General features: G+C 53.9%; 1 protein-coding gene across 1 annotated transcript in view; it reads right to left on the reverse strand.

Moving 5' to 3' along the window:
• The window catches only part of DPYSL5 (dihydropyrimidinase like 5), a 99,577-nt gene extending 92,231 nt beyond the window's left edge, over positions 1 to 7,346 (reverse strand). Inside the window, exon 1 of the mRNA XM_045294081.1 lies at positions 7,309 to 7,346. The gene's annotated coding sequence lies outside the window, so the exon portion shown is untranslated. The remainder of the gene's footprint in view (positions 1 to 7,308) is intronic.
• Positions 7,347 to 7,483: the final 137 nt, after the last annotated feature.

The following is a 7,483-nucleotide window of genomic DNA, read 5'->3' on the forward strand; positions in this document are numbered from 1 at the left end:
GCTTTCTACTCCCGTTAACATTACAGTCTTGGTAAAACTCACAGGGGCAGTTCTACCCTGTCCTACCAGGCCACTAGGAGTTGGAATCAGCTTGATGGCAGTGGGTTTGGTTTGGACTGAGTGCTTACTCTGAGCACTATTGTGTGCTGGAAGCTAAGGCGGGGTCTGGGAATGTGTGTGCAAATTCTATTTGAAACATGGGAAAGTGCACCATTTTGTAATGGGACATCTCACTGCTTAGATCTTTACCAAAAAGAAGCAAAACTTGTTGCCCGGAGGCCCCTTCCATCTCTAAGGCAGAGCACAACTGCCCTACCGGGGTTCCCAGGCTGGAGCCTGATGGAAGGACCCTGGGGGCACAGTGGTTTCGTGCTCCTCTGCCCTCTGCAAGGCTGGAAGGTTGTTCAGCTGCTCTGCCGCCAGTCTTCTGCACGGTTTACAGTGGGGCACAGTTCTGTGCTGTCCTCCAGGGTCAGAATCCTCTCGATGGCAGTGGGTTGGGTTTGGGTTTGACTATGGAAGCGGGCCGCCACGTTTTTCTCCCACGGAGTAGAGGGTAGGCTCAAACCACTGACTTTTAAGGTCACAGCCCAATAGCTCACCCCTGTGCCACCATGGCTCCTGGGTAAGTTCTTTAGCTTACTGTAAACCTTATAACCACTAGGAAGGAAGAGCCCTGTTGGCCTATGGGTTAGCAACTTGGCGACTAAACCCAAGTATGGCAGCAGTTTGAATCCACCAGCAGCCCCGGGCTGCTTCACCAATCTAATCCTCTAACAATGAAAAACAAACAACAACAAAACAGTCTGTCTAGTCGATTCCGACTGACAGCGACCTACCTACATAGGATTTCCAAGGCTGTATATCCTCCAGAGAGCAAAGAGCCTCATCTTTCTCTTGTGGAATGGCCAGTGGGCTTGAACTGCCAACCTCACAGGTAGCAGCCCAACCTCTAGCCCACAGGGCCACTAAGGCTCCCTCCTTTCCCTTAAACTTGACAGCCTAAGAAACCCTCTGGGACAGTTCTACTCTGGCATGTAGGGTCTCTATAGTTGGAATCGGCTTGAGGGCATACAGTAAGTTAACAACAGCTAAGTTCTCCGCTTGGAAAACCAAAAAAAATAAAACAAAAAAGTGCCTACTGCCATCAAATCGATTCTGACTCATAGCAACCCTATAGGACAGAGTAGAACTGCCTTTTTGGATTTCTAAGATTTAAAAAAATCTTTACAGGAGTGGGTAGCCTCATCACCTTTCTCTCATGGAGTTCCTGAGGGGTTTGAACCGCTGAACTTGAGGTTAGTAGCTCAATGCACACCCCACTACGCCACCAGGGCAGCCTAGAGTGGGGTTGAACAGGTGGGCCTGCAGCCTAGCTCTCTTGCTTCCTGAAGGGGGTAAGGTCTGTGCCACCACTGCCTCATCTGTGGAGTAGAGGTAATAATAGTATCTAACTCACATTTGAACTAGAACCCAACCCCACACAGAATGAGGACTTTGGACTTGCTTGTTAGACCAATGTTTCTACGGTGCCGAGCTATAGAACACTCCCTGCTTCAGAGATGGAAAACCTGAGATGTTCTTATTCCCAACCATTTGCCATGAACCAAATACAACCAATCTTCCCCACCCCAAAATAGAACCACTTTAGGGGGAAAGTTCCAGATACCAGCACCCAACTATTCCTCGAGCTGGTGCCGGAGCCAAGGGTGGAGGCCAGCCTCGCACACAGGGAGCATTCGGCCAAGCCGGGCTCATTCGCTTCTTCAACACCCTCACCCCTCTGAGCTGGCAGCTGCTGAGAACACAGCTGTGCTCCGGGCTACAGAAGGATCAACTCAGCCAGTGTGGTGCTTCAGAATGTTCCATTCCTTCTGCCGGTTCCTACTGTGGAGACCCCACAGCTGGGACCCTATAGCTCCTTGCCCAATCAAAATGCTGCCTTGCTAGCAGGGCGATGACGAAGACACGGAGGTTGATGATAATGGTAAAGATCACAGATATTTACCAAGTGTCAGGCCCTGTTCTGGGCACTCTCTCGCTCACTGTCGGTGCCGACTGATAGCGACCCTACAGGACAGGGTAGCACTGCCTCTGTGGGTGCCCCAGACTGGAACTCTCAACTGGAGTGGCTGCTGGTTTCGAATGCCGCCCTTCAGGCTCACGGGCCAATATGCAGCCGCTACAGCCCAGGGGTCCCATTCTCAGCACTCCAAGTGTTGAACTGGTATAATCCCCATAAACAGCCCTATGGGGTAGATACAACATTCTTCCTTCCTTTACAGGTGAAGAAACTGAGTCCCTGAGATCAGAGTAAGGATTCACCCATGGAGAGAGTGGCGCAGCTGGACGTGAGCCTAGGAATGTCCTGGGCCAGCCGTCTCCCCCTGGTGAGGAGGAGGCCGGGGAAAGAGAAGGCAAGGGAACAAGTGCAAAACGATACTGTGATTGATGGGGGTGATGATAGCGTCGAATCTATTTTAAATTACACACAATCTCAAGGGCTGAAATAGGAAGGAAAAACAATTTTTTGTTCAAGTATTAATTTGTTCTCACGCTTATACATAAACATGCATAATGTTCCCTACAAATTCCTATGTTAATTATCACTGTCCTATATTTTAAAACAGGGTAAAGAGACTTTGGAATGATTTCCTATCTATTCATTAGCTGCATTAAGATCAGAGCCCCAAATCAGACTCAGGCTGGGGAGTCTATTTCAACTCATAGCCAGCCTATAGGACAGGGTAGACCGCCCCTTGTGAGTTTCCAAGGCTGTACATCTCTATGGGAATAGAAAAAAAATCTACATAAGCATCACAAAAAGGATAAAGCAACAAAACATTCCTTCCTGAAACATGTTGCCCTTGTGTAATAATATGAAAACATTGGAGGACTTCAAACAGTGTGGGAAAATGGAATGAAAGGATAATGAAAAAAAAAATCAAAAAGCCAAACTCACTTTTCATCGCGTCCTTTCTGACTCCCAGTGGCACCACACCACTGGGTAGCGCTGCCTCAGTGAGTTTCCCGAGACTCTAACTCTTTATGGGAGTGGAAAGGTCCACCTTCCTCCAGGGAAGTGGCTGGTGGTTTCAGACTGCTGACCTTGCAGTTAGCAGCCCAACGCGTACCCACTATGCCACTATGTACCCACTATGTCTTCCTCAAAGACAAGGAAGCCCCCTTGTATTCACTATGGATGTTTTTCCACCAGACATGCTCTTCATTGTCAGAGAGTTCTAGTATCTAATCCTGGGGTTCCTGGTTTTCACCTACTTTGAATATACACATACACCCCACCACAACAGCTGAATGGATTCCCACCCCCAGCGGCCCCACTGGCCTGAGTCGAGGGTGTCCAAGATTGGAAATCTTGGCAGAGGCAGGCGATCATAGTTTTCTCCTGTGGAGCCTTTTGCCTCTTAGCAGAGTGCTGAACCACTGTGCCAACAGGGATCCTTCTATATCATAAACTTGTATGTGTAAACGTGGCTAAGCTGTGGGTCTCAATGACTATGCTAAACATTAAACAGGTCCATAAGATACTCTACTGCAATGCGATGCGATGCCATCACCTTCTGTCAGGCAAAATGGTGTAATTAATCCAATGAAAGGGAGCTTCATTGGGGAGGGGGCGGGGCCGGTGATCTACCTTCAGACGTAGATACTTAGGCAGTACATCTGCTCTCTGGACTCTTCCTATCACCTGACCTGCCAGCATAAGGATCTTGGGACAAAAGTTCTGCCTTGTCTCCAGCCTGTTGTCTGACCATAGACCTGGGGTTCACCGGCATCCCTGCCGTCTCCATCCTGTGAGCCAGCAGAAATCTCCAGCCTGTTGCCTGACTTTTGCATTTTAGACTTTCCAGCCCCCACACGTGCTGAGTCAATCCCTGGAATAAATCTTTTTATAAACTAGGGTAAATTAAAAAATATATATATATTGCTACTACGATTCTGGTTCATACAGGTATGGGTTTATTCAAGCCAAACATACTCAGGCGTGCCTCTGTGGCCAGTGGGTGGCTGTGGACACGGTCTCTCAGGAGTACACTTGTCTCAGCTTCGCTGGGGTGGCTTCAAAAGAAGGGTCCAATCAAAACAGTGTCTTCTGAGGAACTCTGCTGGGTCACTCAAAGCACAGAGCTCAGCGCCGTGACTGTTTTTTGAGAATTCCAAGGGCCATCTTGATAGATCTTCCTGAAGGATCCAGGGGGATCACAGAGGCCCATTATGAAGAAGTTTTAAGAAAACAGAAAAGAGCATTGGCAAAAAAGAAAGGAGAGGAAAGGTGTGCAGGGAATCCTCCCCACCCCACGATCACAATGCACCTGCTCAAGTATAGAAGGGCTGCCCTATGAGAATTTGTTTGGGAAACCTTACCCATCTACCCTTCAGACTTCTCTATATTCCCCCAAACTCAAAGAACATTTAAAGGGAAATGATTTAATCCCTCCAGGATGCCAAGCCCATTGTTTTTCCGTGGGGTCAAAGAGCACAGAAGGGTTAGTGATGCGATCGGCACCTTCAGAAATGTGTAGGCCCAGATAGACCGAGAAACCATACATTTGGATGTTCTTGTTTTCAATGATTTTATAGCAAAGCCTCATTTACCCTTGTGTGTGAAAACATCTCATATATATGTATATATGATGGATGATATATAAATATCATCCACTGGGCGCATTTCGAGCTAGTCCATTCAGAGGTATTGCAAATTCTGAGAGGCACCTCTTCAAAGTACCACCCAAGGGAAGCTAGACATCGTCCACTTTGCTTTCCTTTAGCCACTCATTACCACACAGACAAGACTTCTTCAGGACTGTCAACTACCACTTGCCCTGGGCGAGGGCCAACCACAGTTACATCACAGTCCCCTGCACCCACTTGGTTATCAAAGAAAACCCCCAGTGCTTCAAGGCTGGATTAAAGGAGGCAAAGTGTGCATCCATTAGCATAATGGGAAACGTGTGTCATCGCTGCGTTCTATGGTGTTCTGAGATTCAGCTAAGCTGCTTCCACTCTGGAACAAAAAAACGCTTATGCCCTCCACACCCCCAACCCCTTTAAATAAATGTCAATTTAAAATAAGCTTTGCGCTGACGAGTCACCTTTAACTTGTCAGTTAACTAATTACCCAAGAAAAGCTGTTAAGCAAAATCCTGGCTTGGGGCTGTCATTGTACCTGTCAAGGCGCTGCAGCTTTGAATGAAAGGCGTTCAGACGGTGAGCTAGGCTACAGACACAGGGGAAACTGTTGAATTCCTGTAATGTTTCCGTTTCCCGCGGGCGCAGCCACCTCCTATCAGAGAGCCACCCCAGTCTCAGGTCAGCAGACAATATCTGCAAAGGAGGAGCAGTCTTGGGTGTGGTCACCGGTCCCCCGAGGCTGCCGGATCTAGGACCCAGAGCCGCGCCCTTAGCGGACAGTCACCACTGCCGCCTCTCTCAGATTTTACCACACTGCACCAGGCCAGATGCAACCCGCCTCCAGCCCTTCAACGTAGGCCGCCTGGCAGACAAAGCCGGCTGATGTGGGCAACCCACTCCGGATGGAGGCGACCTTCGGTCTCAGGGGGCCGCGTTGCCCCGGGACTGCCCACGCCAACCAGCCACGTCTCCGCAGCCGGTCAACCGCGCGGCGCGGCTCGGGCGCGCGGCAGCCAGAAGGCGCCCGGGCTGCGCGCTGCTGCGACAGGCTGCGGGTCGCAACCCCCCACTCTGGAATTCACGACGGGGCTAGACGACCCCACGCAAGCCCCACAGAGGCAAGCACAGCTGGCTTTTGGTCCCCACGTGTCCTGAGATTGCTCTGTGTGTATTTTCTGCCCAGAAAACGGCTCGCTTGAGTTGGGAGGGGGACCCCAGATCGTGGTCGGGCGGGTGATAGCGGTAGCTATTGTTCTCTGGGTCTTCCCGGCGGGAAATGTCCCCCATGCCGCCCGCCTGGCAGCATACGCCACTGGGCAGAGCTACCAGCCCGGGAAGAAAAGGGTGTGCTGGGGCGGATCCCCACAAAACCCCTGAGCGACTCCCCAGAGGCGTGTCTCAGGCCGCTGGGGACAAAGCTCCACGTGAGGTCAGCCGGGTCCCTCCCGGGGTCCGCCACCCTGGGTCCGAGGGCCACGCCCAGTCGGCCACCTGGGCCACCAAGCCCCCCTAGCTTGGAGCACAGGGTCTTCAGGTCTGACATTCACCGCGCTGCTGCCAGCCCCTCCCTCCTTCGGCGACACCCCTTCCCCAGGGGACCCCCCCTACTCGGCGCAGGCCTCCCCCTCCCACCTGCCTTCCCTCTGCAAATCCAGACGGTCCCCATCCCCACGCTCTTGCATCTCCCCTCCTCATTCTTCAGCCTCAGATGTGGCCACCTGCACCATCTCCCCTCCTCATTCTTCAGCCTCAGATGTGGCCACCTGCACCGAGTTCCGCAGGCCAGGCCTCCTCCTCCAACTCTGGGCCCTACGTCCCCAGAACCCCGACTGCCCCCAGCCGGCTTTCCATTCTCTCGAGCGTCTCCACCTTGGCTCGAACCCCAGGCCTCCGGCTCGCCTCTCTGCGTCCCGGCTTCTCCCCAGCTTACACTCGGCTGCCTTCTCCCCTAGGCCCAGAGCGCCAGTGTCGCTCGCCTGCCAAGCTGGATGCTGCGGGGTGAGGGGTGGGGGGTCCTACACTGGGATCAAACGGGGGGATTGGGAGGGGCGGCGGCCGGAGGCCTTTGTGGTTCAGCAGGTGCTGCGGAGGCGACAGGCGGGTCCACTCGTTCTACCGGACTGGGAACTGGGCCGCTGAGTTCGGTCCCAGTCGGGCTAATAGCAGCCCCGAGTGGATTCTCGGACGGAGGGTGTGTATCTGGGCGGTGGGTGGGGGGCTCGGGTTAGGGCCGATGCGGTCAGGGCGGGCCCCCAGCCAGCGCTTCCTCCCGGGGAGCGTTCCAGGCGTCGCTGCCCTCGAGAAACAAGAGGTGCGCACCTACTGCGTGCTAGCCGTGCCACCCCTTCAACCAAGCCGCCTCTTCACCCCAGTTCTCGGCTAGCGCACGGACGCATTACACGTTATACTGGGAGCGCGGCAGCACGACGCGCGCGGTGGGCGTACAAAGGGGGCCCGATCGGGACTCCGTGGAGCCCAGGCGGCCACCTGCTCTCAGCCTCCAAACACAGCTCCCACCGAGCCCCCGCGGCTCCGGCCCGCAGGCGCGCCCCGGTCCCCGCCCTTTTGTGCGCTTCACGGAGAAACAGGGAGGAGGCGAGGAAGAAGCCCCAGCCCGGGGAGGATAAGCCCACCGCCCTCCCTGCCATCACCCACTCCTCCAGGATGCTGCGGCTGCTAGGGTCCGTGGGTCCGTCCGTCTTCCCCGTTTCGCCGCGGCGCGGGAGCTGCGGGTGCTGGGCGGCGGCGGCGGCACGCGCGCTGGCTGGGTCGCCGCCTTGGAGCGCCTGGCGCCGGAGCCCCGAGCCGGGGGCGGGGCGGGGCGGGGCTG

This window comes from Echinops telfairi, unplaced genomic scaffold (assembly GCF_000313985.2).
Source record: "Echinops telfairi isolate 266 unplaced genomic scaffold, ASM31398v2 ScPeMD7_2573;HRSCAF=3158, whole genome shotgun sequence".
NCBI classification, from domain to species: domain Eukaryota; kingdom Metazoa; phylum Chordata; class Mammalia; order Afrosoricida; family Tenrecidae; genus Echinops; species Echinops telfairi.